The sequence below is a fragment of the Dermochelys coriacea genome, chromosome 10, assembly GCF_009764565.3.
Source record: "Dermochelys coriacea isolate rDerCor1 chromosome 10, rDerCor1.pri.v4, whole genome shotgun sequence".
NCBI classification, from domain to species: Eukaryota; Metazoa; Chordata; order Testudines; family Dermochelyidae; genus Dermochelys; species Dermochelys coriacea.
In genome coordinates this window covers 12,492,982-12,513,674 of record NC_050077.1, presented here as the reverse complement: position 1 = coordinate 12,513,674, position 20,693 = coordinate 12,492,982, and the positions used below count along the sequence as shown (strand labels likewise).

General features: G+C 51.6%; 1 protein-coding gene across 2 annotated transcripts in view; it reads left to right on the top strand.

Moving 5' to 3' along the window:
* ELFN1 (extracellular leucine rich repeat and fibronectin type III domain containing 1) overlaps nucleotides 1-20,693 on the top strand; it is a 241,140-nt gene that overhangs the window by 65,184 nt on the left and 155,263 nt on the right. Inside the window, exons 4-5 of one of the 2 annotated variants that reach the window (XM_043493536.1) lie at nucleotides 787-1,064; nucleotides 1,593-1,756. The gene's annotated coding sequence lies outside the window, so the exon portion shown is untranslated. Of the gene's footprint in view, nucleotides 1-786; nucleotides 1,065-1,592; nucleotides 1,757-7,406; nucleotides 8,210-20,693 lie in introns of those variants that run through there. The other variant, XM_038420874.2, reaches the window with a different exon arrangement.

Sequence of the window (20,693 nt, the reverse complement as noted above, 5' to 3'; positions counted from 1 at the left end):
GCTCCTGGGGGGCTGCTACAGCAGGAGCTGCAGCCAAAGATTTTCCCGCTGCGGATTTTCCCTTCCTGCGGGGAGAGGTCCTGATGGGATTTGGGGTTTAACAAGAAACTCCATCCTCACCTGGGGTGGGGAGATGTGCTTACCTCCCCCTGCCGCCCTAGGAGTTATTAGAGACACGGGGGCTGGGGATCAAGCACCCTGTTACTGCTCCACCTCTTGGCCCGTCCCCGGGCATCCCAGCTCTTCCCTTTCCCCAGCATTGCGAGCATTGCGAGCCGCGCTAGCCTCCCATCCAGCGCGGGGACAAGCCACCCTTCCCCTCCTCCCCCCTCCCCGGGCTTGCTGTGGGCTATGCGGGTCCCTCCGGGCTTTGCAGCGGGCTGAGCAACGTCCATGCAGTGTCATTTGCTCCTCCGGCTCCGTGTGCGGCGAAACTTCCGCCCGCACGCTGGGGACGGGAGAGCCCAGCCCCGCAAAGCATCCCCCCGCCTGGGCTGGGTTGTGCCAGCAGCTCGTTTCCAAGGAGAGTTCTGCTGGAGGGACCCGGGATGGCGCTGGGACTCCGGGGAGGGGCCGAGCCACTGATACAGGGCGGAGAGAGGGGCCGCTCCCAGCCCTGCTAGCCCCTGGCTCTAGACTTTCCTAGCCATGACTGCCCCTTCCTAACACCCAGCCCACGCTTTGCCAGGCCAGATCCAGCCCCAGCGCCGCGCCCCCGGCGAATCCCCAGCGGCGGGAGGCTGGTGATCCCTTTCCTCTCCCTCCGGCTCGTCCCCTTCTCTCCAGGACGATTAATGGGCAGCTGCTTCAGCCTCGCGTCTCTTCCAGACTGCGCCGGCCGGAGGAGTGCGGTGGATCGCTAATTACCCCGGAACCGGCCGGCTCCCGGGCCTAGCCAGGTTGGGAGCGGGAAGGAAACAGCGGCCCGAAAAAGTTACCCGGAAAGTTTGCCGGGAGCCCAGAGCCTGAGGACCGCGTCTGCGCCTCTCCCAAGCCCGGCCCGATGTTAATCTCCCTCCCTCCGAAAGTGGGATTTTTACTACAGCGAGCGAGCGACATGCAAGGTAAGGCCCCGGGAGGAATCCAAACCCAACCTGCCGGCCAGCCTCTCCCTAGGGCCGAGACATTTTGGGCTGGGGACTGGGGGAGGGGGCTTTCCCAGCGGGGAGCTCTTCCCTCCCTTCCCATTTATAGGCAGCCTTGGCCAAACAATCTGATTAGAAGCGTTGATGCTTCAACTTCACCTAACGCTCCATTGGATCAACCCGCGCCTTGTGCTGAAGTTACACACCCCCTTACCCCCCCCCAGCCCCCGCCCCGCTCCCGGCCCCTCCCCCCACTCGGACTCCTACATTAAACCTTTGATCACGCTCGGCAAGAATGTGCTATTACCTAGGCGCGGGGCATCGCCGCTGCTGGATGGCCCCTCTCCAGCCCCAGACCCTCCTGGAATAGATTTAAATAAAACCCCACAACAGCGGAGCCCAGCGCTTTCCAGCGAGGCTCGCCTGGCATGAATCCCGTTGCATTTCCTGGATCTTGGAGGTTCCTTGCTTGACGCAGTGAGGAGCTGCAGCCTTCTCTGTTCTCAGGCCGAATCCAGCCCTGGGATTTGTCTGTTTGAAATTTGCCGTCTGGAGTGTGGGAGCTGCCGGCACGGGGGGGGGGGTGGATCGGCCGGAGAACGTGTCCCCCCAGGGCGGAGATCAAGGACCATTCGGCCCGGCCGAGGGACCCCTCCCCATGTCACAGGCAGGTAGGTGAGCCGGGCTGGGTAAGACTGCGAGGGAGGGGAGGGGGGCCAGCAGCCGGCGCCTTCCCTTCCTGTCCCTCCCCTGCCGCAGTACCGGGGCAGCGGGCGCTCGCTCGCCTTCCTCCGGCGGCTCCGGGATCGGCTGGCGAAAGGGGCCGCTCCGCAGGGCGGTGCGCCGGGGGCAGCCAGCCCACCCAACTCCGCGCTTCCTTGGCAGCTCGTACCCCTTTCGTAGCCAGCGCTGCCTCCTTCCCCCCCCCCTTGTCGCCCCGCCCCATCCCGCGGCAGATGTTGCTGGAGATAAGCCCGGTCTCCCGGGCCTCTCCCGGGCGAGCGCTCCGCTTGCCGAGCCAGCCTGAGCTGCTCCTGCGCCCTGGGAGAGGCGCCCAGGCGCCCGACCGGCCCCCTCCCGAGCACGCCCCTCTTTGCCGGCAGGGCCGCTGCGAACGGCCGGTGCAGCCCGCGGGTGGCCACACCGGCTCGCCCAACTTTCCGAAGCCCGGCCCGGCTGGCGGGGCGAGCTGCGCGCTGAACTCGGCTTGCCCTCCGCTCGCTCCCCGCCAAGGAGTCCCCGGGGCTCGGGGGCGTCCCTGGCGGCTACCTGGGCCCTGGCTCCGGGCAGGTTTCAGCACCGGCGGCCGGCGGACAGCTCCCAGCGCCTCTACCCTCGCGCGTCTCAGCCGCGCCAGGCAGGGTACCCCTGCGCCTCGGCAGAAGCCACGAGCCCCAGCCCGGGGCAGAGGGGATCGCTCCCCAGGGCTCCCCAGTTCCGGAGGTTGTGGAGTATAAAGAACTGGGTATAAATCCGCTGCCTGCAGCCCTCCTCTTGCTCCCCCATCCCCAGCTCAGAGGCTGTCCCCGCTCCGCCTCGCTCCTAGCCGGTGTTAGGTTTCTCCCTCGCCTCGGTGAAGCCAATGGTTCCGCCTGCATCTCCCTGCACTTTAATCAGCCTTAAAGTAGCTCCCTGAGGCCTCGCCCCTAGGAAGGTTAATGCAACTGTTGCCTTCAGCAAGGTCTGGTGATCCGGAGCTAAGTGCGATCCAGCGCCCAGTGCTGGGGGGACGTGGGGGGTGTGTGGAAAGTTGTAGCCCTTTGGAGGCGGAAGCTCGCAAGGCTTCGCAGGGCTCACTGTCTGCCGGCAGAGGAGGGAAGAGTTTTGCAACCCTGGCTAAAGTGTGTGTGTGTGAGCGCGCGCGCGCTGTGGGGGCGGGTGACTAATAGCGATATGCCCAAATGTTGCTTAACAGCCGATTGAAATCTTCCTGACAGGTTAACTTGTGCTCAGATAAAGCTGTTTACTGATCGCTTTGGAACTTGTCGAAAATGACTAATGACCTGACGGTTACTATTCCTGAGAGAATGCAACTCAGCGCTTGTTAGTCCTGCAAATCCGGAGGGTTTTGCTTGGGTTTTCACATTCGGCTTTCTCGGCGTGTTTGTGTGTGTGTGTGTTTTATCAATAGAGGTCTTTAAATCGCACGTTGCTAATTTGCTTCTGAGTTGGCGGCGCTCGGCTCTAACTCGCCAAGTGCCCTCTTTAAAACGAATTCTATTGTTGCAGCCAAAAACGTGCCGCACCTATAGTTTTACTTAAACAAACAAGCACGGGGAGGCGGGGGGGAGGGAGGGAACGAGGAACTCTCTCACAAATGTGGGCTTGGATTTTAATCACCTCTTATCCCTGGTCCAACAAATATGTGACTCTAATTGAAATGGGGACTGCAGAGGGTTATAACCTTGTTAAAGAAAAACATTACTATTGAACCTAAATGCTCGTCTCTTCTTGGCATCTCATCCTCTCCCCCAAAAGATTCCCCTGGATTGGCTAAGTTTTAAAATCATACTAAAAGCCGGGCTTGGACAGATGGACAGTCCATCTCTTTGATTGGTCTCCAGTGGGTTTTCTCCTCCATTAGATTGTGTAGTTTCAGGTTGTAAAAGAGATGTCGTTGCTCTCCGATGAATGCATTGCGGCTTTAATTATGATGACAGATGTTGCTGCAAAGTTCCATCTCGGTAACAGAATTAATGATAAACACAGAGGGCCGAGTAGCTTGCCAATCAGGGAGCCCATTGTTAAGCCGGAACCAGAGTTGCCAAACAATTTTCAGGATGCATTTTAATGAAGTCAGGCCAGTCCCCCTTAGCCCAGTGCCCAGAACCCACCTCAGTGTGAATTGGATCTTTAAACTGGGTCTTAACACACACGCACACACACACACACACCTCTTAGTCTGGGCTCTAGGAGAATACTGGACAGGCGATGCACACGGGTGGCCCCTTGAAATCTCTTCCCGTCCATTTAAAATCTCTGTTGCTTTACAGCTTGACAGCCCCAGAGTTGCTGTACTTGATGCAGTAAACGAGTCATGTGGGTCCTGCTCTTGATTTATTTAGAGCTTGTGTTTCCTTGTGTGCGGTGAAGCCCGTGGGTCCCTGGTCGGCCTCGCTGTTCTTGGGAGCTGCGGGGAGAGATCGCTGTTACTGTTACTCTCCTTCACACTCGGTTTCACTGGAACAACACCCAGTCCTCACTTCGGGGCTGCCTTCGATTTAATAACGCCTTCGATCCTTGGCAAAAATAGAACCGGTTGACTCGCAGGTTGCTGTTTTCCTCCCTGTGGAAATGTCAGCTTCTCTGCGAACAACTTGCCACCTGCTCCCGCGAGGAGCAGGGAAGCGACATCTATGCACGGATTCAAATCCAGCCCTTTCACGTAGAAACCCTCTCCCCAGCCCGAATCCAATTCATCCCAGCCCTGGCCGGGGCTGTATCCCGCGCTGCTCCAGCTCCTGTGGCTGGGCCATTTCGCAGCTGATGGGGCCGTTACGGTCCTTCTGGCCGCACCGTGTCCCCCTTCTCCGGAAGGAATCGCTTGGAGAGCAGCATTGGCTGCTGCCCAACGTCCTTGGCCGGCTGCGCGCGTCGCTTATCCCTTCCCTGGCCCTACCTTCTCCTTCCAGCCTGATTATCGCCGGCCTCGCGTTAGCCAAACTTTGCATGCGCTCCCTTTGCATTCTCCCCGGGGCAGAGCCCAGCAGCAGCGCTCCGGGCGTCTAACTTTACCGGTTTGGCTAAATAACCCGACGGCTCCTGTCTCCGGCGCCCTGGGTCCTGCCGGGGGGCTCATTGAGGCCGAAGTGTTTGTTATGTGCGCCCTGTTGAACTGGTGTGTCACACTGCGGGGACAAGTGCCATGGATTCGGGAGTAGAACTCGTGGGGACTCGGGAGTTCATGACAAAGAATCATGAACTTCTCCCGATCCGAAACGCAGTTCGACAGCGCGCTGCGCGCTGATCCCCTCCGGCTCTGCTCCTACGCCGAGCTGTCAGGGAAGCCGCGACCACTGCCCTTCCAAACTACGCCACTGCCCCTTACCGCCTACTATTAGCCTGGGCTTTCTCCCCTGCCCTGCAACACACCCAATTCCACCTTCGAGAGAATCTCTCTGTTCCTAAACCGTTGCTCCGTGGCAGGGAGCTTTGGATTTGGAGCGTCAAAGATGACCCAGTTTGTTCTTTCTCTTGCAATGTGGGACTTTTCAAATTGCCAGAGGTTTCCTTCCCTTTCTTAGAGCCTTGGGCCCCTTCTCAGCAATCAACCCGACCCAAAGTTTTTGGCCTATCAGTCACGCCCAGTTCCCTAAAGACCCGAGCCCAAGCTCTGGCATACAGTGATGTCACTCAACACACAGACTTTTCTGTTGTGGTGATGTCACTGAATACACCAGTTCTGCTGTTGCAGTCTCACTTTCCTAGGAGGGCTAGACAGCTTCCAGATTTGGGTCCCCATCTCCTTCCATCGTCCATCTCTCTCCAGCTCGGCTTGGTATTTTGCTCCTGATTAAACTCCGTATCAATTACTCGCTCTCATTCGAGTTCTGAGGGCATCACTGAGGCATTAGCCACAGGGGCTCAATCGCTTTTCCTAATGTATCTTCGAGTAGCATGCGAACAACCAGCCCAGAGGTTCAGTTGTGTTACTCCCAGCTGGACGGCTTTCCTTCTCTTGATTTCCACTCATAAAAGAGTGCTTTTGTCAGGTTTTCAATTTCTGCTATCAACAGGATTGCCCAGTGTGGGGAAGGTATACAGCAACTCAGATCACAGTGACCTTTTAACTCACTCTCCAGCAGAGTCCACTTTACTTGCCCTTTCTGTTATTTACGGTCCTCGAGATTCAAGCGGCAGACACCTTCTCTCTGCACCAGGGCCAACCTCCTTCTGTTAGTTTGATGCATTTCATTGCCAGTTTGCACTGTATTAAACATTTAAAAGTTTGCCGTGGTGAATAAAGAGTTCATTAATATAAATTGATTCCAGTGTTTCAAAGACGGTGCCACCGTATATATAAATGACATCTATTAAGGGAGCCGTAGAGTGAGCAGTCGGTGCCTGGCGAGGTGAATTTCGAATTATTTCAGAATGTTCCCAAATTAATGGTTTGTTGCTTTGAAGTCTCCGGCAGCGCCAAAACACAGACGCCGTAAAGGAGGGTGGGCGGAATCAAGATGCCTGGAAGGGATTGCAGGTGGCCGTCTTGGTTTAGAGGTTCCTCAGCTCACCTTGCATTTACTGTATAGATAATTAAACAGCTTTTTATCTCGCTCCCACAATCTTAGGAGGAAGCTGCATGCCCAGGACCGAAGCGGGGTGGGTAGCGGATGCTACTGCGCTTGCTGATCCAGGTCTGGCTAGGTCTGCAGGGAAAGCGGAGTTCATCTGACCCCCTATGCCCCCAGCCACACACAGAGAACAACAGAGGTTTTCAGTGCAATACTTGGGGCGCGGCGCTGGGAGAAGAGCCTGTATTAGGAAGCGAGGGGAAGAAAAGACAAGGGGAGTATTTGTCGAACGGGCCTGCAGCGTTGGCTTGTCTTAAAATCTTTATAGCCGCATCTAGTGGATTTCCAAAGGCAGGGACCGCAGCCAAGAAGCGCAACATAAACGAGGTGACAAGGCACGGCCCACAAATCTCTGCGTTTAGTGAGCATCCGACAGGATACAACACTTTCCATACTTTGCAGGAAAAGGCCAAAGGCCGGGAATCAGGGAGCCAGGTGGAAACAGACAGGGGTCCCAGCCAGGCAGACACTTTACAGCTTTGTCTCTCTCACACAGTACTGGCTGCACATCCCTGTCCCTCCTTCCCCCTCCACACCCACTCACCCCTCCTCCCCCCCGGATTGAACCTGGAAATGATCTTGCTTGGACCCTTTACTCTCTGCCTGGCCGCTCAAAGCCCTGCAAGAAACTCTGATTGCGGGCACTGAGCGCTGTGTAGGGGACTAGGGTAACAGCGGCTTTGTCTTTGCGTCTGGAACAGGGACGAGGGGTGTGAACCCATCGCGGTGCCTGTACAGATCTGGGGTAGGACACCTAGTGATTGTTGTCCCCCTGCCCCTCCTGTTTGCAGTGCAGTTCTTCCGCGGGCTGTTCTTCCTCCGGCTCGCCCTCTCCCCCATGCACCAGGATTTATCTCCATTCGCGGTCTCTGGGATTGAGTCAGCTCCTTTGTATGCCGCTTGAATTGGCCAGCTGCTTTGTAGAGTGAGGCTGAGATCGTGCTGTGGGTACAGAGAAAAAAAAATCAAAGCCTGGGATGAAAACGGGACAGGAAGCAGGAGCTCGGGGGGGGGGGGGAAACAAAGGGTAAAGAGCTAGGGAAGGGGAGCTCCCTGGGGAGCTGGCTGGCGAGCCGACCAAATGGCTCCCGACGCAGAGAGACGGGCTGCAAAAGAGGGTCTCCCTCCCTAGCCCAGGGGCAGACTGACAGACCCACTCCATCACGAGGGTGGTTGGGGACCGCAGGTAAGGCCCGCCAGGAGGGGACTGGAGTGTGTGTGTGTGTGTGTGTGTGATCCACTTCTTAACACGGAGCGATCGGGAGCGGACAATGACACGTGGCGGATGCAGCTAGCGGCAGCCGGGTGTGGGGAAGGCAGAGGCAAGTCCGGGTTAGGGCGACCACGGTGATGGGCGCGGTATAAAGAAACGAGAGAGATGGACAGGATGAGGACAGGACAGGGGCTTATCAGCTGGGGAGAGAATCTGCTCCCCAGCTGGCCCTTGTGCTGCAGACACCCCCCCCCCCAATCCTTCCCAGGTCTAGAGGGACAGGTCCCCACCGGCTAATGCCACCCGGGGTAGCCTCCATACCCAGCATCCCGGTCTCTGCTGGCCTCCCCTTCCCCATTTCCAGGGGCATTTCCTTGCTCCCTGGCCCGCGTGTCCCCAGCTCTCCGGGGCGGGGCTGCGAGCCCGAGCTCCATTCTAACGAGAGAGTCGCTGGGAATGGGCGAGGCCTCACTCGCTCTGCCTCCGAGAGGCAGGGGCCGGCCGCGGGATCGATGGGAACGCGCCGGGTGAATGAAGCTCCATAAAGAGCCCCGCGCGGGCGTTAGAGAGAGGAGGAGGAAGAGCTGGCAGCAAACCCGGGCTGGCGGGGAGCGCAGGTAAGGAGACGGCTCCAGGGCAGGGTAACTCCTGCTTCCAGCGCAGGGCCCGTTCCACCCCGGACAAACCCGGGGGGGGGGGGAAAGGGAGGCGAAGGCAACAGGTGTGGGGGTGTCCCCGGGGCTGTGTGGGGCTCCACAGCTGTGGGTGGATATTGGCCAGACCTTCCAAATCCCCGAGCTCGCAGCTGTTTGCATTGCTCCCAACAGGGCGGTGCAAAGCCAGGCCCTACAGAGGTGGGGGTGGGGTTTCACCCTTCAAAATGTGGAATTGCAAAAAACTTCCAGGAAGTTTCTCCGCTGGCTCCCTTCTCCCTGCAGCCTTCCCTTCCCTCGTGGCCTTTCGGGGGGGCTTTGTTTAAGATAGAAAGACAAAGCAGGGGGAGTAGAAGTGGACGAGCAGGGAGGCTAGTGGCTTTAACGCTCCAAGGGCGGAACAATCTCTTTCTACCAGCGCTGCATTGAAGTGGCTTTGCAGGGTGCACGGTGTATGTGTGTCTAGAGCGATAATTATTTGAGTGCTGTATGCCAGGCACGGACAGAGCCTTTCTCAGCGGCATCACCTTTCAGGCACCCGGGCAGTGCTAGCAGAGCAGGAAGTCTCCCCCTGCCTGGCAGGGCAAAGCACCGGGAGAGAGGAACGCAGCCATGGAGCAGGGCTCCCTGTGGAGGAGGAAGCGCAGGGCTGTTATCACTCACATAGATAGTTCCCATAAGGGGTGCAAGTCCCTGGACTTGCTTGGGAGCTGGTGCTGCTTTCCCCAACGGCGTTCAGATCTGGGGACTCTTTTCCCTCCTTCTGACACGTGAGCGGGGGCCCCACGATGGATTCTCAGTAATATCCAGGGGGGTTAATGGGAGCAGGCTTCCCGGCGCGTGTTTGCTGATGTTTGCACCCTTGGCTACACAAAGCGAAGGGACAAGTCGCTGGAGCTTTAAACACGAAACCATAAGCAGGCAGCTCATTCCCTTCTGAAGGGAAACCATTTGTACTAATCTTAAATGCGAAATCTCATTACCATGCGAAATCGAAGAAAAGAGCTCCGAAGGCTCCCCAAAGGCATCGGTTTGAGCTTGTAACTCGCTGCATCTTCATTACACTCCAGGGCGCAGATTTGCGGGTCCCTGGGCTTGCAGCGCAAAGGCTGGGGAGAGCTGGAGGAAAGGCGCTTATTCCTCGCCTGGCTGCAGGCCGGCGTTGGGAGCAGGGTCCCCGGCTGTCTCCTTTCTGAAGGCTCAAGAGCGCTAATTGCAGGGTTAGGGGGCTGGGATCGCTGGGCGGGCAGGAAGCGGAACGAGGAAGCCCTTTGCCACTGGGTTCCCGACCCTGCAGGGACCTTACGCGAGACCGGCCGCTCCCTGCACAGCGAAGTTTGGTGGCTGAGTGGGACATCCAGGGCCAGGCCCCAGTTGCCAGGCGGATCTGGCTAAGGGGAGGGAAAGGTCGCGCTCCCTAAACCCCAGACGGATGATACCTTCTTTGGGAGGCCTGTCTTCGGCCTGCGAGACAGCAGTGCCCCTGCCCCGCAGCTCCGGGCTCGGGCTTTGCCATTTTCCCCGACCGGCTCCCTCCAGCTTCCAGCTCGCCCCTGCCATCTGCAGAGTGGAGCCAGGGCCCGGTGCACCCGCACTGGATGTTTTACCCAGACTGGCAGCCACGTGCCCCCAAGCAGGACTAGGCTGACAGCAATGGATCAGCGTGATTTTGCCGGGCCCAGTCTGCAGCCTGGACTGTTGAGCCAGCGCCTTGCAGGCCGCCTGCTGTACCCTGGGTAGAACTCTGGAGCCGGGGAAGGTTGTAACGCAGCCCGGCCCTGAGAGGCCAACGCGCTGTCTGCAGCCAGGGCAGGACCAGCCACGCGTCCCACGGGCTGCCCAGCAGCGCTTCCTTAGGAGCCGGCTTTCCCACACCTCCCCCGGGTCTCCCTCCCTCTGTTTCTCTCTCCCTTCTCGGCAGCCAGTGGTGCTACGCAGCGGTGTTTGGTTTTGCACTTCCCTGGCTCTTGTGGCCACAGACACTCGCTGCCGGCCTCCGACTCACTCACCGACCCCTTTTGGTCTGACGCTCAGACACACTGTGGACACTGACACACACACACACACACCTGGACTCTCCACACCCGTCACACTGGAGCACCCCGACTCTCTCACTCACACACAGTGCCACTGCGACACCCCACACCCACTGGATCTCACACACCGTCACACTGCACCCCGACTCTCTTCACTCACACCCGATGTGCCCTGACACACACACACACCTGGACGCTCAACCACACCGTCACACTGACACCCCGACTCTCTTCACCTCACACACAGTGCCCACCTGACACACACCGGACTCTCACACAGGCCGTCACACTGGCACCCCGACCTCCTCACTCACACTGTGACACTGACATACACACACCTGGACTCTCTCACACTCACACACTATGCCACTGACACACGCCGATTCTCTCACAATCCAACACAACGTGACATTGGTGCACACACCCGGACTCACACACTCCCGCACGCCTTCGCCCGGGCACACCCACACGGACTCTCTCACACTCACACACCGTGACACTGACACACACACCCCTACTCTCTCACACTCCAAAACAACGTGACACTGGCACACACAACCCGACTGTCTCACACTCCAACACCCCGTAACACGGAAATACACACTCCTACCCCTTGGTGTAACCACGGAGCCTTTTAAAGTAACAGGAATGCGCGAGAAGGGGTCACCTTCCCCTTCCCGTAACACCTCCGAGGCCTCGGGGTGAACTCAGTTCGGGGCCCTCCAGCTGCTATTTCTCCAGCCAGAGCCCCGGGCTGAGGCTGTGGCAATCAACCCGCAGGAGCTCAGCGAGCACCGCTGCTTGGCTTCATTCTCCACTCAGAGCAGTCACTGAATTGCGACTTGATTTTTTCCACCTTTGAGTCCCGACCAGATGAGATTATGGATTTGGTTGATTTCATGCAACTGGGGGAGGGAGGAGTCAGAGAGAGAACTGGATCCCCTGGAGGGGAGAAAGAAAAGGAGTACTTGTGGCACCTTAGAGACTAACAAATTTATTAGAGCATAAGCTTTCGTGAGCTACAGCTCACTTCATTGGATGCACCTGGAGGGGAGAGAAATCGTATCTAGATAAGAGCTTGTTCTCCATGTCTGCTTAACGCAATCATGTTTGATCATCAGGCAACACAAGATCTAACGCCTCACCAGGAAGGATTAAGTAGGAAAGGTCAGGCTTCGTGTTCCTTTGATGTGTGAGGCGTATTATTCTGAATGTTGGGGATTATTTGTTTGTTCCCTAGTCCAAGCAGAAATAAACACACACACACAAAAACCCCTGTGGTCACTGTTCCAAAGATTTGTATAATCTAAATCTGGATGTGATGCTGCAGTGTAGGGAGGGCAACAAAGCAGCATCAATAAAGTCTTGTCTGTCTCTGGGCTGTAGGGTTTGGTGGCCAGCAATCCGTGCAGCTGCATCAGTGCAAACTCCTGGGGGGGGGTGTCTTTTTTTTTAAAGTCTCTTTTTAAATCTCTCAGCTCCACCATGATGTGCACTAGCCTTTGCTGGCCACCAGCTACTGAATTGAGGCTAATCCCAAAGATGGGCAAGGCCTGGGATTAGGGGGTTACCCAGCAAAGGCTAATCAGGGCACAACATGCTGGAACAAAAAGACTTAAAATATTAAAGATAACAGAAATGTCTTAGTAGAGCCATTTTTGGTAGGTGTCCTGGCATTGAAATGAGAGGATAATGGTCTGATGTGTCAGCTCAGGAAGGCTGCTCCATGTGGAGTGAAGGAAATCCCATTGGTTGGGCCTGTGTGAAAAGCAGACAAATAGGGTGTCCTGGTGAAATATAGGGAATGAGTGGACTATGCAGTCAGAGAGAAACTCAGAGAAGTTGGGAGAGGCAGAGGTAGGTAGGGCTTTGAGGGCAAGGACAAAAAGGTTGAATTTGCAATGGAGAAGGAGAAGCCAGTGTAAGGATTCAGTGGTGTGTGTATGTGACATGGACTGAGAGGCCAGGTCCATCATCCTGGAGACTGCGTATTGTGCAGAGTGGAAGGGGGAAGGAGAAGAAATTCCTGTGACTAAGGCAGGAGATGAGTTTTAGCTATCTGAACAGAAAGAAGAGGTTTTGATGGAAGAAGTAGCAGGACTTGGACATCACCCCATGGGAGGAGTGAACTAGAGGGAGTCTGAGCTGACCACGGGGTTAAGAACCTGAGTGACAGGGATAGCAGAGGTGTGATCAACAGCGACAGAGCACAAAGTGTGTGGGGGCGGGGGTTGGAAGGGGAAAAACTGGGAGTTCAGGCCAGGCATCAAGTCCTGATGGTGAAACTCCCAGAAGGAGATGTCAGTGGGAGAATGAAAAAGTGAGGTAGGCTTAGGAGTCATCCGCTTTGGGATGGTCATTAGATATGAGTGTGAACAGATGAGCTCACCCAGGAAAAGGGTGGTGAGGGGGAAGAGAACTCTAAGAGCAGAGTTTGGTGGAACTGCCACTGAAAGCAGCAGCAGGAGGAGGAGGACAACCCCACAAAAAGACAGTGAAGGGCCATGGAGAGATAGGGGAGAGACAGAGGAGCAGAGCTGTGAGAAACTGAGGCAGGGCAAGAGGTCGAGCATGACCAACAGTGTTAACAACAGCTAGGAATCAAGGAGAATGCCTGCGCACTGACCCTGAGACTTAGCCAGGAAGAGAGCATTGCACATCTTGGTGGGAGCAGTTTCAGAGGAGTGGATAGGGTGCGAGAGAGGATGGAGTAGAGGGGGAAGATGGGCGCTCATTGGGTGAGTGTGGAAGCAAATGTGTGGGCAGCACCTAGCACAATGGGGTCCTGCTCCATGACTGGGGCTCCATGCTACTGTAACACAAATAAATTAGAAGAAAGGAAGTGGATGGTAGCTGGAGTGGAAAGGGAGGGACCAAGGGTTAGCTTTTTGAGGTTGGAGAAACTGAAATATGCATATTATGGTGTGGGGAAGAAGCCAGAAGGGAGTGAGAGGTTAAGTGGGGCAAGGTGGAGTGAGTGGAGCAATGAGGTCAGGAGAAAACAGGGGCAGGTGAAGGAGCTGGAGGTAGAGTATCCATGTCAATCGCATATAAAAAAATCTACCAAATCAGCTGGAGGTTCTCAATCTGCCATTTCAGTTTAGCCTGGCTAAGACAAAACCGTCTGTAATACCCTTCTGGCATGATCCCCAACATGGGCGTTAAATGTAAAACTCAAGAGGATACAGCAGCCTGAAAAAATATTCTGAAAGCCATTTGTGGAAATGAAATCACGGTGAGCCACATTTGTCAGAATAGCTCCTCTCTTCGACGAGGCTGAATGGTATTTCTAGCTTTGGATAGCATCAGGGAAAAACTGAAGACAGAGGTGTAAAAAGAGATGGACAATCTGAAAGGCTGGTGACCAAGGGAGGAGAAGTTGTCTTGGCACAGACTAGAGTGACCCTCTAAAGAATATGCATTTGATAGGCCAAATCCTGCAGCCTTTACTCATGTGAATAGTCCCTGTTCCACATCATGAATATTCCTACTGACGGCAATCGGACTAACATGGTGGTAAGGGCTGTAGGACCTATAACTAATGCTTTACAGAACACAATACACACATACAACATTTTAAATACTCTATAGATTTGTCCAGTGTTCATAATAACACTTAGTGAGCAAAGCCTCAGCAAGTATAAATCAACGTAGCGCTATTGAATTCAGTGCAATTATGCCAGTTTACACATGCTGAGGATCAGGTATGGCCCAATACGTTTGAAAAATATTTACATAGTTTGCATCCTTTTATAGCATTTAAATCTAGGAGTTGGACAAGTGTAATCTTTTGTAGCTACGTCATTTTAAAAGTCAATGGTAATAAGTATATGGAAATGTATGTGATATACTGTATTGGCTTCTATCCGCTTTTAGGTTTATTACAGTAAATGCATAGATTTCTTGTGCCAAATTCATTCATTCATCCAATTAAATTGAGTTAAACCATGGGCATATTTGGCACTTTGTTTCTCTCTATACCTTTGTAAAATGGGCAGATGGCGATAATAAAATTTTACACTTGGTGGCATCGTTCATGGCAAAGGTTCCCAATATCCTTTTATAAACTGTGTTCATAAATTGGTATAGTATATGTGTATATTCATGTACATAACAGTAGGATGCATTGGCATTGTCTATGTATTTTGTCATACACATTGTGTGTGTGTGTGTGTGTGTGTGTGTGTGTGTGTGCGTGCACATACATAAATAATACATTATTTTGCTTATGCCACATTACCTGGCAAGTGGAGGATGTTTTAAACAATTTTAATTGGGACTCTCTTCCTCCGGAGCATGGTGTATTTTAGTTACCAGGAGTCCAACTCCAAACTCAGAGACAGGTAATACATGTGAAGTCCCTGCTTAAATAGCTTCAAGCAGTTTTTCTAGGCCTAAAAAGGCCTACCCTTCCAAGGGTAGAAGCAACTGTTGTGTGGGCTGTTGGGTAGCTAGGAATCTCCTATTAATGTCCTAGAAATAGGAACGTTAAGCCACCGGACAGTCCCAAGGCACTGGTCCTTGAACTGCTCTAGTTCAGACTTGGATATTACCTGTTCTGGGCCCAGAGCCAGAGTTTTGGGGGATGATTCACATTTTTTGCAGGAAGGAGGTGGAGAAAGGAAATACATTTGTGGTAGTATGATTTATTGTTTTAAAAATGAAGCATCTGAAGCTGTTCAGACGTCTCGATTCTTTGAATAAGTCCTGTGGAGCTAGGTTAGTTGGCCTAGTGTTGCAAGGCAGTTGAACGCGCATACTAAACTAATTTATTACACAGCTCAGTAATTTATCACATGGAAGAGATGTCTACATATGGGGTGTGTGTAATTGCGGAGAGAGGATATAGATATAGAGGATAAATTTTAAAAATGGTGAGTGACAAGGACATCAAATATATCTTGGGATTCTGGTGACATTAAAATAAATTGTGAGTTGTAAACCGTGAAAGAGATGTGATGTCAAAGAAGAACCCTATAATGTATTTATATCCATGGTCCGGATTTGCTGTTTTTTTAAGAAAATGCATTAATTCAATTACACATTTTAAATTAATGTTTGCTCAAATTAGAGCAAGACCATTAACTTACTTTTACTGCCTCTTTATATTTATTTTGCTTGGCTTGTGGATTTTGTTTCCAGTTTTTCTCCTTGCTTCATGAGACTCGTAATAAACAGCTGTGATGTGCAAAACATGAACTGCCATTTCTCTGATAATATCTGAGTGATGTGTTATGAATATTTCTATGCTAGCAGGCTATCCAGTATGAAGCAAAGCCAATCATTAGAGAGACAGCCCAGTCTTCCAAGATTCTGAATGTCTCCTACTTAGTGGCCTTAACTCCCTCAGAGCTCAATAAGAGATGAGGGTGCACTGCAGCTCCCCGGAGCCACTCAGCACTTTGCAGGATGGGGCTCTGAGAGCATGAGGCACAGAGAGATGAATCCTGTGGGCCAGATTCTCAGCTAGAGAGATTTTCATGTGCTGTTTTTTTTTCTCTAGTATACCATACCCCTTTGTTATTGATGAAGATCTCTTGCAAGTTATAAGCTTGGGCCACATTTTTGGCTGCAACTGCCAGTTCTGCACTTTACATGTGCAAGACAAGAGGGATATTTGTGACTCGCTGGTGCAGATTTGGAGACCAATTGAAAACGGCCTAGATGTTGCTCCATTAAAAAGCAAAGCTCTGTGCAATGTCACTGACTCTGGCTCTCCTGACGCTGAGTTCACCTACTCGCAAAGGTGTCTCAAAGCAGTTTGCTTCACTATCAAAACCTTTCATTCCTACTTCATCCATAAATGTGTTTCTCTCTCTCTCTCTCTCTCCATAACTGTCACCTGAAGCTTTTTGAGTCCTGAAAAAAAGAGTGGGAGAAAAGAACAGTGCATTGTGCATACATAATACATTGTAGCTCATTTCTGTAGTGATATTTATCTCCACTTCGGAGGAGAGCAGGGATAACTCACGAGTACCTACATCACTCAGGAATTATCCCTTACCCACTCGTTTCTGAAGAAAAAATGCCCTCCAGAGACTTGCTATTATAGTTTTGCTCTATATATCCCTCCTATGAGGAAAAATAGCTTGAGATAGCTATATATCTGGTATACATGCAACATAGCCATATAAATGTTCTCTCTGCACTTACACAATTCAGCTGTCAGAAGATTACACCTCTCTTCCTGATCATCTTTTGTATTCTCCCCCATCTCCTCCTTTTCACATCCTTCCTCTGGTGTTTTCCCCCCATATTCTTCCTCCAATTCAGTGTCAGGAAAGAAAGGCCATCTCCAAAGACCATCACAGCCTGTTGCTGTTAGAAACTAGCAGCAGCAGTGACTCAATTGACTTTAGGGGTGAGTGAATTTCAAATCATTAAAGTCCAGAGGCAGCTTACAAATATGGCAAGATGAAATTCACATCTATAATAAGTATAGTGAAGAGCTGGAACTGACCAGCACCTAGTTGGGGATCCCTCTTGGGCCCACACTAGACACAAATGTTGTGGTGACCCTCCCTCGTGAAGATGTAGTTCTGGCAACTTTCCTGTTTGTATGGGGAAACAGGCCCGCAGTGAAGTTGCGGGGCAGGTGTGATTTACCAAGCCCTTGTCTAGAATAATAACTTCCAAGTTTATAAAGCCTTCTATCTGAAGATCTGAAACCACTTTAATTAATCAACTTATTAATTAATGTAAAGAAAATCTTACAACACCCTTGTGAGGTAGATAATTGTTGTTATCCTCATTTTACAGATGGAGATAACCTCTGTGTATCTAAGCTAAGGCCAACAATTTCAAGCTAGGTGCCCAAATTAAGATGCTTGACTTGGGCTCGATTGTTTCTATCTTTCTTAATTAAGGTGTGCTGATTTCAGTAGCTGTGGCGGCTCAGTATGTCCCAAAGTCTCTCAAGTTGGGCATTCCAACATTTAGGTCCCCCAAAATAGCAGAGACCTTTGAAGATTTATGTCTAAGGGACTTGACCAAGGTCTCACAGCAAGTCTGTGGCAGGACCAAGTCTAGAATCAAGGTCTCTAGACTCCCAGTCCTGTGCTTTAACCAGCAATCCATTTTCCTGCCAGATAACATAAACTGTTGAAAGTCCATATGTCATATGATGTTAGTGTCATAATCTTTATTCACCCACCTTTACCTTTAAAAAAAGTTTCCACAAACAGAATCTGGCTTCTAGTCCTGTATTCCTGAAAGCTCCAGAAACTTTCTTGATTGTGTACATTTTATGCATAAGCTGGCATCTGATTGGCTGACCCCACAGAGCAAGTCTCTTCAGTATGCTAATCAGAATACGGCTTTTCAAGAATGCTACATTGAGCAAATGTCACTCTACAGCACTAAAAATCCATCAAACTGAATGACAGCAGCTGTAATCATCAATCATGTGGGCTCCTCAAGATAAAGTCACTGCAATAGAATATTGTCGCAGGATAAATTTCTTGACTTCACCTCAGCGCTGATTCCTGTTAAATGCTGCCGGTTCGCCAAGATGTTTAGCAGGCAACTGTAAACCTGTGACCTGTGTTCTAGTCCATTAACGTTATTATGTATCTAGTCTGTCTCCCAACGAGGCAGCCAGGTCAGTCTGTTTCCAAACATTCCAACCTTTATTTCTGGCCACAGAGCTGGGATCTTTTTAGTGTTCACCCACCTGACACCCAGGTAGATGAGTTTGTTGGCTGCACTGGTGAGGAAAAGCAAGTGTGTCACCAGTATAGTGACTGCCCAAGGCGAATCCTAAATCCGCTCCTAAGCAAGTGCAGTTACTCTTCCTGGAGCACAAAAGAACCCACCCCCAAAATCTGCTAAAATGTCTAATTCAGGTAGGGCTGAGCACCACAAGAAAGACATTGATATGAAACAGAGCAACTCTGTTGGCTACTGCTGGCATTATTGAACAGAAAATCTGGGTTAGAAGAGTGCCTATTGCAACTTCACCTTAAACCCAAATGATACTTTATAAAACAAAAAAAAAGGCACTTACTCCATGTCCCCTCTGCCCCCAAAGTCCAGGCGAGACGTCTCCTATAGACTCATAGCCAGCTGTGGCACAGAAAGCAGGTAGTGCATCCATCAGCAGTTAAAGGAATAGAGCTGCTCATGTTGCCGTCACTGAAGAGATTAACTCCTGCAAAAAGGGGGAGGAAAAGGCACTGGGATCATGCCGTGCTGAGCTTCATCTTCTCTCTGGGAAGCTGTGTGGAAGAGCAAATCCCATGTCCAGCAGGCAGTGGAAGAGAAGAGGAGATGCCCCACAACTCCTAGATAGTAGCACTACAGGTTCTGTTTAAAACTGATAACTAAAATATAACCTCTTGCCTTTTCTGTAACTCCAACCCTTGAACTTTTAACATTGCCTGAATTCGTCTGCTAAGGGCACAGACTTACACAGCTGTAAACAGAGGCCGTGGGAGCCAGGCTGTCAATGGTCCCCAGCCCCTGACTTGGGGGAGGGTTGCACACTGTGGTAGGGGAACCAACAGAATGAAATACAGACAGGTCCAGCATTAAAGTTCACCTGGAATCCCCTTGCAGCGTTGGAAATGATACTACAGAAAGCAACCATCTCTGTCCTCTCCTCGATCCATTCCTGCTTGTTATATGTGTCAGGCATACAGGAGTGCAGGCAAACCAGATCCTTAGCCAGTGTAAATGGGTGCTGCTCCAAGGACTTTAATGGTTCCTTGAGAGTCCGTGCTGGCCAGGATCTGAAAGATGTGGCCTGCTAGTTACAGCTTTGATACTTCCAGTGTGTACAGTGGGAATGTAGCTGCATTATACCAACAAACTGTTGAACATCTTCCTGAATGGACACGGGCTGGACCATGGCCTGTAGCCTGTGTATCTAGGAGTTACTTTGGACTGTACCTTGACTTTCATGGAACACCTCACTGAAAATACCAAGACCTCACTGAAAATAAAGACAAAAAAAACCCCAGTCTGATCAGCAAACTAGCTGGTTCTACCCATGCACAGGCTCTAAGAAATTCTGAGCTTGCCTTTTGCTATACTGTTCCCCAGTGTGCCTCAGCTCTTTTTACACAGGATTAGTAGACACTAGGCTGAATGAAACCAGGCATGTAATAACAGGTGCTGACCGATCAACCTGGCCGGACTGCCAGTTCTGTCCAACATCACTCCTCCTGACACCAAGTGACAAGTCCCCATGCAAAATTTGCTCCTTAAGCTCCAAGATATTGCCGCATCTAGCCCTGTTTAAAGATGTATTTAATCCACCGAGCTGCCATCTTAGCCCAAGGCACCTTGTTTAGACAATTCCTCCAAGGAACCTCGCTATCACCGCCAGATGGTGTACTAGCCAATCCCATCTCATGACAGAGTCAACAGCCCAGCCCCTGGGCTTTGATCTTCCACACCATCTTTGGGTAAAGCTCAATTGCTTCAGATGTGGAGTGATCCAATGACTATAAGGGAGGCTTTTGTGTCTTCCCGCTTTGCCACTGTGGTCAGTTAGAAGACATAGGTCACATATGGTGGGTTCCACCCATCAGTGTGTGCTGCCTGGTTTCCTCATGGACTTGCACAGTGCTCTTCCCTCAGCTGTTGGATGGTTCAGACACTTAGGCTAACACTTTATTTGACTGCATACATGTAATTGCAATATAATATGAAGCGGGGTCGCACCCAATTATTCCAGTTGAATATCGGACCCTGAAATTTGCTGCCCTGGGCCCAAAAAGATGATAGAGGTGAGGCTAATACCCCTGTCACCTGATCATATATTTCACTTGCTGTTTTTATCCATGCCATGCAATCTGATGCCCATAGATGCCCATCCCTTCTGTACTCCTTGCCCCTGGATCTGTCAGTTTGCTTCCTTCTTCCTGCTGAAGTGGGGTGGAAAATTTAGGGTGCCTGACCTGGTTCCTATTTACTATTCCCTTGTTTTAACATTTTTCATGAGCCACAGAGATTAGTGTTATGAAGTCTGGAGAGTGAGAAATAAAAGGAAACATCAATAAATCATCATGTTTCGTCAGCTTTCCTAATTCACAAAGTAACCCAAATCAGAACACAGAGTTTGCATAAGTGATTCACATTAAAAGAAATCAGAGTGGGCTGAACTTCTTAAAACTTCCAAGCAAACCAGTCATAAGCAAAACCAATGACACCACAGAGACCAAATACTGGAGATGTTTTTAACATTGCATGTTATTAGGATCGGTTTGCTAAGCCTAAATTTTGCTAATAGTTTTCTGGGGAAGGTCACCTCCATTAACCTTTCTTCTCCCTGTTGAGTTGCAAAATCATTTGTAGCTTGTTTCCTCCCAACTGGTTTTAAGAGAAAATATGGAGATTTTATTTTCCTGTGAAGATCTATTGGTTGCGTCCCATCCTGTTTTGATTCCCCCCCCCCAACCATTATCTTA